This window comes from Leptodactylus fuscus, chromosome 5, assembly GCF_031893055.1.
Source record: "Leptodactylus fuscus isolate aLepFus1 chromosome 5, aLepFus1.hap2, whole genome shotgun sequence".
Lineage (NCBI taxonomy): Eukaryota > Metazoa > Chordata > Amphibia > Anura > Leptodactylidae > Leptodactylus > Leptodactylus fuscus.
The window spans coordinates 138,073,854-138,092,086 of NC_134269.1; the positions used below are offsets into that span (position 1 = coordinate 138,073,854).

At 41.6% G+C, this 18,233-nt stretch overlaps 1 protein-coding gene across 2 annotated transcripts in view; it reads right to left on the bottom strand.

Moving 5' to 3' along the window:
* SCAF11 (SR-related CTD associated factor 11) overlaps positions 1-12,482 on the bottom strand; it is a 45,075-nt gene extending 32,593 nt beyond the window's left edge. For both annotated transcript variants that reach the window (XM_075274316.1, XM_075274315.1), the window contains exon 1: positions 12,220-12,482. The gene's annotated coding sequence lies outside the window, so the exon portion shown is untranslated. The remainder of the gene's footprint in view (positions 1-12,219) is intronic.
* Between the last annotated feature and the right edge of the window lie 5,751 nt (positions 12,483-18,233).

Sequence of the window (18,233 nt, forward strand, 5' to 3'; positions counted from 1 at the left end):
CCCTTCTGATAGATGGCTCTGGTTCCTAGTTTACTACTGGCCATCATAGTCTCAAATACATAGACAGCCTTCTGATCCTCAAAATTTCTTCATGAGTCGGGCCATTACATGAAGGTGGCTTGGACCCAAGTGATATATCAGTCCCTGGCTGTGGAGGTCCTGAGTCACAAGTAGGTCTCCCACCTTAAGACAACAAATGAACCTGTGTTTTGGCATAATAGTTGCTCACAGGAAAGGGATACTTTCTCTGGAGTGGTGACTCCAATAGTGGAAAGCGGCTTCCTCTGTCAATTTTTTACTTTTTTGACCGAGGAAAAAAAAATTGGCATTCAGGACATCTTCCATTACTAAAGTACATGATTGAAGAAAGCTTTCAGAAGGATAATGCTCCGTCTGTGCCCATCACTCTACTACATTTAAAGTCCATTGACCTAATCCTATTCCAGAAAAGAGTAAGAAACGTTCACAAAAGTGTGAACGTCCCCAATGAGGTTGTCGCCTGTGAAAATATTTTAGCAGAAAGAAGTTGAGGTTTTGTACTACTGCAGCCCGAGTAGATAAAGATCAAATATGGGCCTTTGCTGACATTAAGGACTTCCAGACTGCACAGAGTTCCCTTAAAATTCAAAGGCTACTGCACCATGGACTGAGTTGAGGTACTAAGGAAAAGACTTTTGATTAAAAACATGCTCTACATCCTCTATTGCTAACAACCACCGTTAACAAGAACTGGAGCCTGGTACCACTAAAAAGGCCACCATTTTATGGAAGATTTTACTGAGGGAATTTTCTTTTCCAAGGACAATGGTCCCATTTTGACAACAAATTGCAGAAGTCTTGGTCTGGCTCTGTGGGATTTCATTTTATTAGAAGAATAATGTTAGATTATTGGAACCTAGAAGGATTTCTAAAAAGGATCTGAGGGCAGGATTAGATCAGATTTATCCTGGTTTATTCGGCTTTCAAGGATCTGACAGGTCTTCTCCAGATGGAAGATTAGGAAAGATTGACATTGGCAGTCCATGAGAATGTCATCCTTGATGATCCCGCTTTCTGAAACTACCTCTGCCCTAGTGTTTGTAAAAATATATAGAGCTGAACTGATGCCAAAAGAAAAGAGGTAAATACGGAATGGAGATTGTTTTTGGTCGTAGGCTACTGCAAATCTGAAAAACTTGACACCACGGATGTATGGGAATATGGTAGTATGTATCTTTCCTATCTACTATAGCCATCAGGACATTCCTCCTCATCAGAGGTATAGTAGATCAGTGGTTTTAGAGTCCTTTCTAGAAAAAGACTTGAATATATAGTGTCTAAGGCCCAGGTCTCAAGATAGAATTTGGACAAGCCGTAACTGAAGTTGCTGTATGCTAAAGTTCTTGGGATAACACCTTCTCCAGAATCCTGTCTTTCCTTATCTTGCACTTCCGGGACTGAAATCAAATGGATGTAAGGATTTTATTTATTTAATTGTACTTTTTGGGGTTTTTTTGAGCGGGGGGTAAGGGGGGGGGGATGTGGCATCTGTTATCCATAGCCTTCTCAGAGATTTTTAATGCTGGTGCAAATACTTGATTCCCTACAAGAGAGATAGAACACAACTTTGGCTTGATTCACATCTGCGTTCGGGGATTCCACTCCGCTCTCAGCATTTTTCACACGAGCCGCGTTATAGTTTATGGGGTCCGCGGGTTGACTAATGTAACCGCTTTTTTATGCGGATTAGGTTTCCTTTCAGGGGTTCCCCAAACAAAACCCTCCAAAAACATATGTGAATGAAGCCTAAGTAAGGCTCTTCACACAGACAAAGTAGCACCTCAAACAAAAATTTGAGCAGTCTCCATGGTTTCATCTACCAGAGACCCTGTCTCCTCTAGGTGCCCATTCTGAAATTTGAGCTTCAAATTGGTGTAGCTAACAATCAGGACCTAGCTTCATAAGTGGATGCCATGTTAGCTCTCAAAAGAAAAGCTGAAGTTTCCCAGTCCCCCCCCCTCCAAACTTTCAGCATCTTTAATTTGAAGAAACATCCAAGGGAGGAGAACTGTTTTCTTGCCTATTTGTGTCACTGGCATTAGATGGAACATCCCATTTGAAAAAAAGATTCAGTAAGGTTTCCCGTTTGACCACAGAATAAATCCCCAATTTCTTTTTCAGGCATTCTCATTCATTATTGACACTTTGTTTGTCACGTGTCAAGGCTCACTTGGGGCACACGCGGTTTTGTATACCGCTAGAAATCTGGCAGTGCGCCGAATTCAGTCAGGAACGGCCTTCCTCACAGCAGCGCCTATAGCACTGTGCTGTGAGAGTGGGGAAGAACACCTCCTCACTCTCCTCACAGTACTAGTCCATAGACGAGTATTGGGGGGGGGGGGGGGGGGCGCGCTGTTTTTCTCCCCGCTCTCACAGTGCAGCGCTATAGGCGCTGCTGTGAGGAAGGCCATTCCTAACTGACTGAATTCAGTGCACTGTCTGCTTTCTATTGGTATATAAAACCGCATGTGCCCGAAGTGATGAAAGGTCCTCTTTAAGAATCTCTCTGTTCAGGAGTTGTTTTTTTTTTCTAATTATGTGTTCCACCTTGGTCTCCCCATAAAAGCCATAAGGGAGAGTAAGAGTGAGTAGGGGTCCCACCCACTACATGGCCCTACTCACTACCAGATAAGAACTTACTGGGGCAGGGTTCTCACAAGTATCATTTTCAGCCATAGCGACCCTCTACTTGTATCTAGCTTATCTAAGAAATGGAGACTTAGGCTCCAGATAATAGGTCACCGGGATCACAGAACTTCTTCATCCAATAGAGAGGGCCTCCCACTTCAGAGCTCCTAAAGAGATGCAATACAAGACGATTACCACAACCATCGGGAGCACTGCAAGAGGGTGAAAACAGTACGCTGACTGGATTCAATGTGTTTCCATAGAAAAGACTAAGCCTATGTTCATATTAGCAGTCAAACTACATTTGGGGTTTCCTTTCACGAATCAGCTTGAAAAATACAAAGAGGAAAGTCCATATGGACCGGAAAAAGGGAAGGCCAACACTAGTGTGAACCTAACGCAAGTTTCTTCCTGGACAACGCCAAAAGTGAAGGACACTGACTGGAATTTTAAAAAAAACAACTGTCCTCACCCATAGGAATAAGAAACGCAGATGTACTGTTTTCTTTATTAAAGCCCGCTTGCTGTTCTTATTAGTCATGGAGAGGAATCTCTTTTTATAACTGTTTTAGTCAGCGTACTGTTTTCACCCTCTTGCAGTTCTCCCGATGGATGTGGTAATTGTCTTGTATTGCATCTCTTTGGGAGCTCTGAAGTGGGAGGCCCTCTCTATTGGATAAAGAAGTTCTGTGATCCCGGTGACCTATTATCTGCAGCCTAAGGTCCTTGGCCTAAAAAGTTCTCTTGTTGTTCTTCACTAGTCACTTCCTTGAAGCAATTAGACCAAAAAGGCCTAATTCTTACAGTCAAGGTTGAGATCGGTCTGGTACTTTTCTCTCCATATTTTTTGGGCAAAAACCCGGCAAACCTCATTATAGTCTATGGGATCCGTGGGTTTCTGCGGGTAGCAGCTTTTTAACCAGACTGAGTTTTTGTATTTTCAGACCCCCAAAAAAGTAAAGTTTTCAGGTCCATACAGTGTGCTGGAGTATATACACTCACCGGCCACTTTATTAGGTACACCATGCTAGTAACGGGTTGGACCCCCTTTTGCCTTCAGAACTGCCTCAATTCTTCGTGGCATAGATTCAACAAGGTGCTGGAAGCATTCCTCAGAGATTTTGGTCCATATTGACATGATGGCATCACACAGTTGCCGCAGATTTGTCGGCTGCACATCCATGATGCGAATCTCCCGTTCCACCACATCCCAAAGATGCTCTATTGGATTGAGATCTGGTGACTGTGGAGGCCATTGGAGTACAGTGAACTCATTGTCATGTTCAAGAAACCAGTCTGAGATGATTCCAGCTTTATGACATGGCGCATTATCCTGCTGAAAGTAGCCATCAGATGTTGGGTACATTGTGGTCATAAAGGGATGGACATGGTCAGCAACAATACTCAGGTAGGCTTTGGCGTTGCAACGATGCTCAATTGGTACCAAGGGGCCCAAAGAGTGCCAAGAAAATATTCCCCACACCATGACACCACCACCACCAGCCTGAACCGTTGATACAAGGCAGGATGGATCCATGCTTTCATGTTGTTGACGCCAAATTCTGACCCTACCATCCGAATGTCGCAGCAGAAATCGAGACTCATCAGACCAGGCAACGTTTTTCCAATCTTCAATTGTCCAATTTCGATGAGCTTGTGCAAATTGTAGCCTCAGTTTCCTGTTCTTAGCTGGAAGGAGAGGCACCCGGTGTGGTCTTCTGCTGCTGTAGCCCATCTGCCTCAAAGTTCGACGTACTGTGCGTTCAGAGATGCTCTTCTGGCTACCTTGGTTGTAACGGGTGGCTATTTGAGTCACTGTTGCCTTTCTATCAGCTCGAACCAGTCTGGCCATTCTCCTCTGACCTCTGGCATCAACAACGCATTTCCACCCACAGAACTGCCGCTCACTGGATGTTTTTTCTTTTTCGGACCATTCTCTGTAAACCCTAGAGATGGTTGTGCGTGAAAATCCCAGTAGATCAGCAGTTTCTGAAATACTCAGACCAGCCCTTCTGGCACCAACAACCATGCCACGTTCAAAGGCACTCAAATCACCTTTCTTCCCCATACTGATGCTCGGTTTGAACTGCAGGAGATTGTCTTGACCATGTCTACATGCCTAAATGCACTGAGTTGCCGCCATGTGATTGGTTGATTAGAAATTAAGTGTTAACGAGCAGTTGGAAAGGTGTACCTAATAAAGTGGCCGGTGAGTGTATATTACCTAGCTTTTCGTTCCACATTGCATTCTTTATACATATGCCACAAGTGTTTATGTTCGGTATATGCATTGTAAATTTATGATCAGAAGCATCCACAGTTGTTAACCATGGCAATGACTATTTTCATAGCTATTAGGCTATGAAAATAGAGTAATATACATTTGAGATAGAGTCGAGTAGTGTGACTCTCAGGACCAGTAGTGAGCAAGATTCAGCAAAATGGAACTGTACAGCCACTTGGTGCTTGATGCAGTAGCCAGACAATGCACTCATAGCTCTGTTTCCTCCTACACCTCAGCTGCTATTCAGCAGAGAGCAGGATAATATAGATGTAAGGTGCTCTATATTATTGTCAGTAACTGACAGCACTATAAAAGCATCAGAACTGCAGACATTAGCTGCTGGCTTTCCCCTCACCACCCAAGTTATGCTCCACAGTGCCCGGTATTCCACTTCTCTGCCCTTGAGTTTCTACACATCCACGTCTGCCTAGGACTGCCATCAGATCCGAACATAGTTGTAAACCTTTTGGATAGTGTGTCACAACAACGGTTTGGCTGTCACTGGGAGAAACTAAGTCTAATACACCGCACAGTAAGAAAAGTAGCCATGTACAGAAAAGAGGGCCACGGTTACATGCACAGGAGCTAAGGTCAGCAACTAATACTCAAGTCTGATGAGAAGGAGTAAGTGGAAAGCAGGCAAAATAAAGACTTACAGGGCTCAAACAGCTGATAAACTATGACCTGCGTTGGCATCAGTATCCCAAAGCCATTAACCAGAGTTTCAATAAATGAGTCCTACAAGGAGCAGCAAGTAAAATAAAGCCAAGCAAAGGGATGTACAAGGGAACAGCGAGTATTTGCAGAACATTTTTGGAAGCTGAATAACCCCACTTCTCATGAAAGATTAAAAAAAAAAAAAAAAGTATATTAACCATTCATATCCCTCTGCTGTGTTATATGGGTATGTAATAGTAAATGCTATTTTCACAAACTTGACCAGCTGTCCTGAATGCAAGGTTGTGTAAACTTGGTACACAGGTGACACAAAGATACAAAGTACATGTGGGGTGTGTAGTACAACAGTTGCTCACTTAGTCCACAATCATTGAATAGTAAGTGTAAACAGCATTGTCAATTAAAAGGATTGAAGAATACCATAGTGTAGGGGTGTAAACAAGGCTTTCTATCTAAGTACAGTACATAACCTAACAGATTCTGCTTCTATATAACAATGACTAGCTGCACCACACACTGCACATTTCTTTGTCACTTTGGGTCAGTGTCCCGATTTCCTTTTTAGCCAAAAGCAGCAAAGTAAACCTTAAGTTTCTTTTTTGTTCAGAACAGTTTAAACAAAAATTAGAGTTGCACTCTGATTGGCTGCCATAAGCAGAAAGGGCCTCTTGTAATTTGCCATCTGGGAGCCTCATGATTCTAGTTTACATCTGAACCGGAAAACTAATTTATATGCCATGAATCTGTGGACAAACTACATTTCCCATGATCCATCTGCCTGCTCTTACTCTGTTTACCCCTCTCTTCTCTGCATTGAAGTCACAAGTAATACATTCACTCACATCTGAGGTCACATGCTGCTGTGATATTTATGTGGAAGCTCACTCTCTTCCCCAGTGAGCAGCAAACAAGAGTGAGAGCAGGCAGATGAAGCATGGAAAATGTAGTTTGTCCATATATTCACTGCATGCAATTAACAGTGATACAAGGAAGTCAGATAATGCCGAGCAAAGGCTGCACAAGGGAACAAGTATTTAGCACTGCTGTGGACGTATCTGCACAAACTTTTTGGAAGCTGGATAAACCCTTTAACCCCTTCCCGACATCCGTCGTAATAGTACGGCGCTGCCGGGAAGGACTTCCGGAAAACTGCCGTAGTACTGCGGCAGCTGCATGGTGCGCACACCGAACCGGTGTGCGCACCATGCCCTGCGAGTGTCAGCCATGTGTTACGGCTGACAATGCCCTGTAACACCCGCGGTCAGAACCAGGTCCAATTGCGTGTGTTAACCCCTGAGATGCCGGCGGTCAAACATGACCGCCGTTATCTCAGCAGTTTCAATCGGTCCCGATTGGCACCCCCCGCGACGGTTTCGGGGGGTGCCGGTGTTGGTAATGGGCAGCCTGGGGTCTGATCAGTGACCCCGGGTCTGCCCCATCACTTACCCCTCCACGTACCTGGTTGATCCTGCCAAAATGGAAGCCGTCAGCCCCGTGCGTCTACACAGGCTGACAGCTTTCTGTACACTGCAATACACGTGTAACACGTGTATTGCAGCGTATATCTAGTGAAGCAGTGATCAGCAGATCACTGCTTCAATCCCCCATGGGGACAGAAAAAAAAGTGATAAAGTAAAAATAAAAAAGTTTAAAATAAATTAGAAATAAATAAAGCCCCCAAAACACCATTTTCCCATATAAAATGTTTTATTATGTAAAATAAAGAAAAATAGAAAAAAAACAAAAACATTACATATTTGGTATCACCACGTCCGTAATAACCTGAACAATAAAATGAAAACATTTAACCCGAACAGTGATGATAAAAAAAAACAAAAAAAAAAAAAAACGCACAAAATAATGATTATTCACCACCTTTCCCTTACAAAATGTTCAATAAAAAGTAATCAAATGGTCAGATGAAAACCAAAATGGTACCAATAAAAAGCAGAGGTCATCCTGCAAAAAATAAGCCCTCAACCAGCTCTGTCTACCAAAAAATAAAAAAGTTATGCCTTTCAGAAGATGGTGATGCAAAAATAGATTTTTTTCCCCTAAATTGAATTTTATTCTGCACAAATAGCAATGTATTAAAAAATAATAAAAATGAGGTATCACCGTAACCGTACCGACCCACAGAATAAAGGTATCATGTTACTTATGCTATACAGGGGGAAAAAAAAAATGCTAAAAAGCAATGCCAGCATTGATGTTTTCTTTACATCCCACCCAGAAAGAGTTAATAAAATGTAGTCAATAAGCTACAGGCCCCAAAATGGTGGCATTGAAAAGCACATCCACGTATCTGGTTGATCCTGCCAAAATGGAAGTCGTCAGCCCCGTCATTACCAGAAAATAAAAATAAAAGTCTAGCTTGTACAATGTGAAGACAAAACCCCCAAAAGTCGCCAAATCATTAGGACATAAGTGGCTGCGACTAGAAGGAAATGTATAATTTGTGCGAGCGTTTTCTGGGGACACCCCATATTTAGAGCTTATGACAGATAATACACCAGCGCATATCCCCCAGAATGCCCCTCTTCCCCGTCCGTGTCATAGGAGCTAGTGGGAAAATAGAATGGCATTTGGTGTACCCAATTTACTCCGCACAGCTTACATATTCACTTCGGGGTTACTAATGCTCACTACATCACTTGATAAATTCTTTGAGGGGTGCGGTTTTCAAAACGGGGTCACTTTCTAGAGTTTTCCAATGTTTTGACACCTCAAGGGCTTTGTAAATGCGGCATGGTTCCTGATATTTTGGGGTAGATATGTTTTGATTAGCTTTTATTAACATTTGTTGGGGATCCACGAGAAATAACACAAAGTTCTATCAATTTTTTTGCATTTTGTTTTTATGGCGTTCACTCAAAAATGACATGGCATGTTTGTCCGGCGGGTCATTACTATTACAGCGATATTTATATTGGTTTTTATGTTTTACCGCTTTGACAAATAAAAAATGAGTGATTTTCCTGGGGTCACCGTATTCTGATGCCTATAACTTTTCTTTTTACTGTACTGGTGACATGTCGGAGCTCTTATTTGTGGAGCAAGTTGTACAATGTTTGGCATGCATAACGTTCTGATCATTTTTATTGTTACTTTTTGGGGAAAGCTAAGTGGCCAAAATATGTTAATTTGCACATTGTGCTCACATATTTTTTTGTGGTGTTCACTGTACAGGATAAATAACGCCATCTTTGAATAGTGGGGGTTTATACGCGCATGAGATACCCAACATGTATGTTTATTTATTTTTTTTATTTACATTCACCCCTCACCCAATTTTTACATGTCACACAAGGAGACTTGAAGCTGGGATGTCCGTGCTGCAATACATATGTGAACTGTACACAACCGCTCCCCAGAACTCACAATCTTATTGCTGGTCTGAGGGGTGATAATCTCGACCCTGGATTATCTGCCGACTCCAGAGAATGGCGCTAACACTCAGCTGTGTAACCCAACCGAGTGCTGGAAGTAATGGCGCAGGCACAGCTCCTGAAGCATTATAGCACTGAGTGTTAGCTATACACTCAGTGTGACGTAGTATGGTGCAGACTGAAGGGTTAAAGGAAAAAGTAAAGGCTTCAAACTAGAGAGACACATTTGGAAGACATTTACCACCTTTTCCCATTCAAGTGTTTAACATATGTTAATAGGTGCTGCTCCACTGACTCCAACATAGTTTGAATTTTCTGTTTAGTCCCCACGATTCCTGAGTAATAAGCACAGGTGGTTTTGGTGCCTAAAGTTCTATTCAAGTTCTAATATCAGAAAGGCAGTGGGGAGATTCAGAGCTCTCAACAGAGGCAGCCAGTGTAAGAGCTCAGAATCACATTCCTTACCTGCTCCTGCCTGACACCGCTCTCCTGACAGTATAGGGTTTAAATAGCATACCAGGTATCAAAACTAACTGCACCGATTGCTCAGGAACACTGAGGGCTAGAGGAAGAATTCCAACTGTGTCAGAATCAGAGGAGCAGTGCGGATTAATTGATTGATTGGAGGTGGAGAAAAGCCCTCTGGAATACATCAAACAAAAAACAAACATGACACACCTTGACTATGGTAGGACAACACATCAAAGGTTAAGATCACAATTTGCTGGGACCATTATACAACAGTCACCAAAAAATACACACTGGAATACTGGATTTGCGATACGCGTTATGTCATGGTTGCAGTTACTTACAAGTCACAATGCAAGTGCATTCACTTTCCTCAGCCGCGATGAAAGTATGATACATCATTCTTTACACTAGGTTAACAACTACATTAAGATTTCAGTTCGGGGGTCTGCTTGGGGACCCCAAGAACGGAAACTTAATCCGCAAAAAAAAAAAAAAAAGTTACCCTCAGGAACCTGCAGACCACAGACTATAATGGGATTCACTGGGTGAATAGGGCAGACAAGTTACAGAGAGGAAAGTCTTGCTTGCAGGACTTTTCTCTCCACATTATTAAAGCAGAATGGGGAACGGAATCCCCAAGCGGAGACAGAGCGCGAGTGTGAATCTAGCCTTACTTGAATACAGTATCACACAGTCAAAGCCCTTTGTATCCCTAGCCTAATAGCTATGAAAATAGTCATTGCCATGGTTAACAACTGTGGATGCTTCTGACCATAAATTTACAATGCATATACCGAACATAAACACTTGTGGCATATGTATAAAGAATGCCATGTGGAACAAAAAGCTAGGTAAACACAGCCTTATTCCCTTTATGTGGGATGTTTATAAGGCTTATGACAATTTTTATACAAATATCAATGTGAAAAGAAACGCTACTTCACTCACTGAACACAATAGTAGCAGTCTCAAAGCTGGAAGAATTAGAAGAGCCTGCAGACAGCTAGGGTTTCACAGAGAAAGTAATGGAAAGTATTCTTTTTCCATAAGGATTATATGTTCACACTACAGTCAAAGGGGTTTTCCCGCACAAAAAATATTTTTAAATAAGGTCTGTTAGTGCTATTTATGGGTTAGTAGGTACACCCATATACCTTTAACTATATTTTGAGTGATTTCTGGGTTCCTCTGGGAGCTCCTGTCATCTTTTATCTTTGTTTACATGGGTAGCATCCTGTTCTTTTTTCCTACAACTACCATGATGCATTGCTCAACACTCAGATCCCAGTCCCTCACATGCCTTCCCTGTTTCCCTAACTAGTCTGCCCCCTACTAGCCCTTCCTAACCAACTCAGCCCACCCCTCCACTCCATCATACTTACATGTCTTCCTGTAAGTATTGGTGATGTTCTGTTTCCAGAAACACAACATCACTGAAAAATCTGAAAATGTGCCCGGGGCAGTCACATGACCACCCTGGCGATCTGGGTATACATTTTTTGGTAAAGTAAGGCCTCGTTCACATCTGCGTTTGGATTCCGTCTGGGAAGGGGTGTCCGTGTACATGCCGCCAGATCTGCGCAGGGATCACGCGGACAGGAAAGTAGTGCAGTAGTACCTGCACCAATAATGGCTGTTAATTCTTTATCTGTCAAAGCAATATCTGAATGCAGTATTTAAATCATGCAGGAGTCATGGGAATAGCCATTTTTAATGATGACATATCAGAGTGTGGCGATCAGTTGCCATGACAGACAGATATGCTATTTAAGCTCTGTAGTGTCAAGGGGGCAGTCCTTGGATGGAGCTGACAGCCTGGGACATCCCACTTGACAGCATAGATGTATAAGAAATATATGCATGGGAGAGCTGAGCGCTAAACGGAAAAAAAATAAATACTGCGCTAGAATAGTGCAAGGGGTTATTGAAGGTGGTAAAAGTTTATCTTTAACCTTCTATTGAGGTGGGGGAATAATATATATTGTGTGTGTTTTTTAAATTAAAATGATTAAATGTTAAAAAAGACAAAACAAAACACACACAAACCCCTTTCTGGGCCTGTTGATCCCATCTAGGACTAGGTTCACATCTGCGCTTAGGTTTCGGTTTGGAGAAAAAAAAATTCAGAGAAAAGTGCTATTTGCTTTCTTTGCATTTCTCATGTGGAGAGGGGAATGGGAGCCCCCTAAGAAGCACAAGTGCAAATGTGACCCGAGCCCAAAGTCCACTAAAAGGTCCTATAAGGCTGTGACCAATATAGGGGAAGACACATATACATTATGAATATAGGCTGATATAGTCCACAGCACAATTTTACAAGAAAAGTAAAAGCTGCCAAACCAATTGTAACTCGACTGGTGCCACCACAACAGACTGGCCATGTATGCCATAGCTCTTGCCATGACAACAGTGTGAAGTGAGCTTTAGAGTACAAACAGCGTTGTAAACAGGCCCTTAGGATATTACCGGACAGTGAGCCGTAACACATGTACCCCGCTCCCTCCATAGCAGTACATTACAGGGCCGCTGCCATGTCCACTAATGTCACAGGATCCTGACGCCGCCAGTCACGCAGCACACACGCGGCTGGACACACTAGGAGCGGGGAATGCCAGGCCGCGGTGGGACACGCAGAGCAGGGAGATCCGCCATGCTCACAACACATTGCCCACGTTGTAACAACACACAGGCGGAGACACACGCTCACCGAGCAGGCCGCACACCACTCACCAGCTATGACAGCCCGCCCCGGCCGCTGCGCGCTAGTTATCAGGGCCGCCGCCTTCAGTGTATCAGTGAGTGGCAGGCACGGGCCTCATCTACCTCGTCGGAAGACTTCGGCTCAATCGAAACTCACACAGGCCACATGCCAGTCCTAAGGTAGTATAGGAAGCCTGAGCACGACACAACCGCACGGCGGCGCTCGACGGCCTAATTCACAGCACAAAAACAACCCCCGCCATCTTGGTTGCCAATGAGGGGACAATTTTGCTTAAGAGAACCAATCAGCGTTCACCATCGAGACGACGCACAATGATTAATAGCGAGAACCCGCCAAAGGAGGCGGAGCAGGCCGAGGTAAATCTCTGACGTCGACTTCCGGAAAAGCGAGTACGGGTGCTGGAGCGGGACATTCCAGCGCTCTGTCATTTTGTTTCTTTTCCTTTGCATGTATGCATTTAGTCATCTGGAGGTGTTTATATTCCGAAGGTTAGGACGCCGCGCCACCTACTGGTCTCGTGAAGAATAACAACCTTTTATCAATAAAAAGAAATAAAAAGAATTATTTTTCTACTTCGAGAAACTGGACATTTTGTGCTTTTGTAATATGGTAGCCAATGAGTTCTACACATCATCTTATTTATTTTTGCATGGGTTCACTTAAAATTTAAAGGTGTTCACCCTCCAACAATATATATATGTTTTTATGCTGAAAACAGCTCCATTATGGGTGCATACCATTTAGCATTTTTGCCTAATGCAGAGGGTGTATACAATACGGAGCAGTCTGCCCCCTCCCCTATCTATTATGACATGTAATTCTGCCAATTGTAACTTTAAAACAGCAAAAAAATAGCTGAGAAAAGCCTAAGAAAATAATAACAATATAGGAGATCCATGGTCACTGGACTGCAAATACAGGGTATGATGCAGATAAAAAGATCCCTCATACAGGAAAGTAGATATCTGAGCAAAATAAGGAAAGTGTGGAGCTGCAAAATAAAGGTAAGAGATGAATAGCCTTCCTAAAGGCTACTCCTACATGTTTTTTGTTTAAAAAAAAATCCATTTAAACTAATGCCTCATGCAACAAATTGCTTAAAAATAAAACCGCTGTGGAAAAGACGATGGCAGAAACACATCATTTTTTTCTGCAGCATTTTTCATAATGTGGGACCCCAACATCATGCCACTTTTAAAAAGACCCTAATATGCTAGTAGAGTGGAATCCCCTGACACTGGACCCCTTTTGGAAACTACACCCCTGAAGTAATCTATTCAGTAGTGCTATGAGCATGTTAACACTTTTATTTTCCAGAAATTAATGTGCAGCTGAAAAGTGAAAATTGCAATTTTTCCAGAAAAACATAATTTCAGCATGGATTATGTTGTGCCCAGCCTGTATCTAAGAAGGACACCCTAAATGATATTGTACACTTAAAGGGATTCTATCATTAAAAAAATGTTTTTAAACTAAAACCACCTAGGAATAGATTTTAGAAAGACTATTCATTTCTTACCTTTATTATGAAGGTTCGCACTGCCGTTTTTGAATTTTGTCTTCTTTCTTCATTATATTAATTGTGCTCAGAAAGCACAGTGGGAGTTCCCTCTGTGCTCAGAGCACAGTGTTGTTCTCCATTCCAGCGCCGCCTCTGTCCATGTTATCACTTGTCCCATCAATCAGGGCGTATACTGTACTTTTGTCTCTGATTGTCACATAGAGGGATAATGTAATACCTATCTGAGCCTTTCTAGAGGGGTATTCTTATGTAATGCCTCTCTGAACATAACCAGAATTTTATTGGCGCTGTGACCCAGCTGTTTACCATTGTCCAAGTCGCAGTGCCAAAAGAGTCTCACCAAACACTTACACAACACATACACAAAGTCATCAATAAAATTTACATTTCACCCTGTCCATACCTGATCTTTCTAGAGTAAAATACGCCTCTAGTAATATCTGTTACACATTAAAATAATAGTAATATTGATAGAGATGAACATATAAATTACTACAATTTTTATAGGGGGATAGAAAATAATATTTTTAAGTAAAAACCTATTTAATTTGCATGAACAAAATTATTTGCACATTTCTGTGATATTGGTGTTTAACACCCACACCTGTAAATATAGATATATGTGGTATGTATGAATCCCTCACATCTTGCAGTTTTTGGGAAAGTACATTATGTTTGCAGAAAGGGATTGCATGATCATGCACTTTAGTGGCAAAATTGAATTTTTGTGCAATTTTTACTTGTAATCCTTATTTGCTGCAAAGTTGCATGAAGGTGGTTGTATATACTTGCTTTCCACAGTGTGTAATCCCTAAAATTTATATGATGATACCTTTTTAACATTTCCAGCTTCAAAGCAGATTTTTGTTCCTTCTAGTTCTAGTGATTTTCTGAAGACATGTGGTTATGGAAATGCTAGGACAGCAATTCCCCAGTAGCTGCTGGAAACCCTGGGGCGGGGCACAAGAGACAGTGAGCCCTAAGCTGAAGCCCCCCACTGTCTCTTCCTCTTGCCAGGCCCTATCCTACGTAATAGGCGGCAACTCGAAGACGATCCCTTCCTATATATGTGATACACAAAACGCAGACAAGATGAACAACAACAAATGGAGGTCAGCAAGCCAGGGGTCAGGAAACAGTCTAGCAATGCAGTGCCAAATCGAAGTCCAAAAGAATAATCAGTAGGGAAAGCCAGAGGTCAAGGATTAGAATACAAGTAATATCAGTGACAGAAAAAAGCAAGTATGCACAAGGCAATAGCAAGCACCAGTGTGAATGTGAACCAAGACTAAATAAGGAGGAAGAACCCGCCCAGAACCTGATGGGAAGGCAGGCTGTCAATCACAGGGCAAGGCAAAAATTAACCACTTAATGGACAGAGACAACAAGGGCAGAAGACGGTGTGGTGCAAATTCCATTACAGAACTAGAGCCGTGTTCACACAGTGCAAATAAAAACTCCAAGCAAATTATCAAACTGCACACGCCTCCATGCATGCGAGCAGAGGGTGGCGCAGAGACCCGAACAGGCAGAGAAGTTACACATGTACATGCAGATTTAGGCCTTAGTGATATGAATGAACTCTGCACATGTTGAACTCTTATTCTTAGGAGGCTTGGTGCATAAACTTTTTTGTTTGGTTTCCATTTTTAGCAACTAATATACATTTATTTGCATTTTTTTAAATAAAAAATTCACTTTAAATCAAAATTGTATGAAGGTGCCTGTTTGTATACAGTACCAAGTGACATTCTGACAATACTGCAGGTGTCTACTTTAAGAAAATATATAGTTATGGGGGGGGGGGGGGTTAGCATAGCAATTAGAATACTGGTCTTTGATCTAGTTCCTGGGGACTGGAAAACCCCAGAAAAATGACGTCTCAGTCAGCTTTCATTGAAGTGCCAAGGGCCTTAATGCCCTCCATCAGTGCGGCTTTGACCTTAAAGACCCCATTTTTAAAAATTCACGGAGACAAAAATGGGAGAGAATACTGAGCGTGCTATAGTCAAAGATAGACAACCAACCAAAAATAAGCAACCTAAAGTATATGCGTAAATGCATGGGTTCCTTTTAAACTATACCAAGCCCTAAAGTAATCTGTGTCCTCACCACACACATAAATATCCACAAGAAAAGCAATCGTGAGTATGACACTTAGTATAAAAGAAATATACTACACATCCAGTTTAGGTCAATAAACTTGTCATAATTTTATTTATTACATCATACACATATATAAAAGATGGACATTAGAAGGGGAATCTACAAATACAAACTGACTGGGTAAAAGTGAAGTGCAGCAGATGGTACGTGGTCCCTTTAAGTATTTACATACAATGGAATGCACATGGATTAAGCTAATGCCAGAAAAGGACCTCAGCATTGGAGTCCTTTATACACCGTGTGTGGGCATTATATACACATAGCAATAGTATCAATAGCCGCTGAGGTATATATCATGAGTGGCCACTAAGTTATACACATTACCACAACAGCTCAAAGAAAGTGCTAGAAGTTTAAAGTTACCATGTGGTCCAATATATGTCTCCTATCCATTAAAGTAATAGCATTGATACACACACATTGGTGACTATAACAACATAGGTTCACATGTATCCTATACCACTATATACAGGTTTAATAGCACTGTGGCTTACCCATGTTGCCAATAGGAGGAGGTATACAAGTCAGGACAGGCACACACTCCCCAGTACCTGACGCGCGTTTCGGCTATACAGCCTTTGTCAGGAGGTGTCCATCTTTTATATATGTGTATGATGTAATAAATAAAATTATGACAAGTTTATTGACCTAAACTGGATGTGTAGTATATTTCTTTTATACTAAGTGTCATACTCACGATTGCTTTTCTTGTGGATATTTGAGCGTGCTATAGTGTAGATCAGTTATTAGTAGAAAATTGGAAATAGAGATGGACAGAAAATGGACCAGTTGGTCCCTCATCTTCGGGTGTTGTGAATAGGTCTAAGGTGATGTGGCAGCAGAATCCACTGACTGGTCACTGAAGACCAGACAATAATCAAAGGAAGAAAGCCAGCAGCTAGAGATGAAGATCTGCGCTCTCTGGTCCACAAATTGGAATGCCAATAGGGTGGATAACCTTTATTGATAAAAACATACTTTACAACGCATTTCGAGCTTCACAAGCTCTTCTTCAGGTGTACAATTTTGAGCTGCACTATGGAACTCTTGGGAAGCCGCAGGTGTAACTTCTCGCTCACATTAGGTAGAAATTGTGCACCTGAAAAAGAGCTTGTGCAGCTCGAAATGCATTGTACAGTATGTTTTTATCAATAAAGGTTATACATTTTATCCACCTTATTGGCATTCCAATTTGTGGACCAGAGAGCGCAGATCTCCATCCCTAGCCGCTGGCTTCCTTCCTTCCATTTTTTAAAATTGACATACGTCATTTTATGTGGAAATACACATTGATCAAAATGTTTGCATTTATTTATTAAAAGAATTGGATATTTTTTGGAAAATTCGGAAAAAATAGCAATTTTCAAAATATGAAATGCTCTGCTTTTCAGACAGATATTCATACCACTCAAATACATTAATAAATATTATCTAGCTTATCTCTGCTTTATATTGGCATCATCTTTTAATAATTCTTTAATTTATTTTGAATGTTAGAAGGCTTAAAAATGTAACTGTGATTTTCCAGATTTACAAGAAAATTTCACAAGCTTTTCACAGGAATTAAAATAACATGGGAGTGAAATTTAGACATTTAATTTTTATTCAATAATACATTCATTTAGCCCTACAATTAACACTTCACAAGGTGTTAAAGTAGAAAATGCATCTCACAGTTTGCTATGCAATTTCTTCTGAGCATGAAAATACCCCACATGTGAATGTAAACTGATGTTTGCGCACATGCAGCACAACAAAGGGAAGGAGTGACAATGGGTGTTTGAAAAGCAGATTTTGCTGGAATAGTTTTCAGGTGTCATGTTTCATTTGCAGAGCCCATAGAGTACCAATACAATATGAAACCCACCAAAAGTGACCCAGTTTGGCAAACTAAACCCTTCAAGGAATTTATCAAGGGGCATAGTGAGCATTTTCACTGCACAGATGTTTCGCAGATTTTATTAACATTAGAATGTGTAAATAAAAAATTATTAAAACGTCACATTATCTCCAAAGTTTTCATCTTTACAAGGGGTTAAAGGAGAAAAAGCACACAAAGCAATTGTTAAACATTAGAGATGAGTGAGTACTGTTCAGATCAGCTGATCCGAACAGCACGCACGCATTGAAATGAATGGAAGCACCTGGTACTTCCGCTTTGATGCCGGCCGGCCACTTAACCCCCCCGCGTGCTACGTCCATTCATTTCAATGCGTGCGTGCTGTTCGGATCGGCTGATCCGAACAGTACTCACTCATCTCTATTAAACATTACAAATTGCTCATGAACACAACTCAGATCAGAATGGAAAGAGTGCTATTTTGCTTTTGGAGG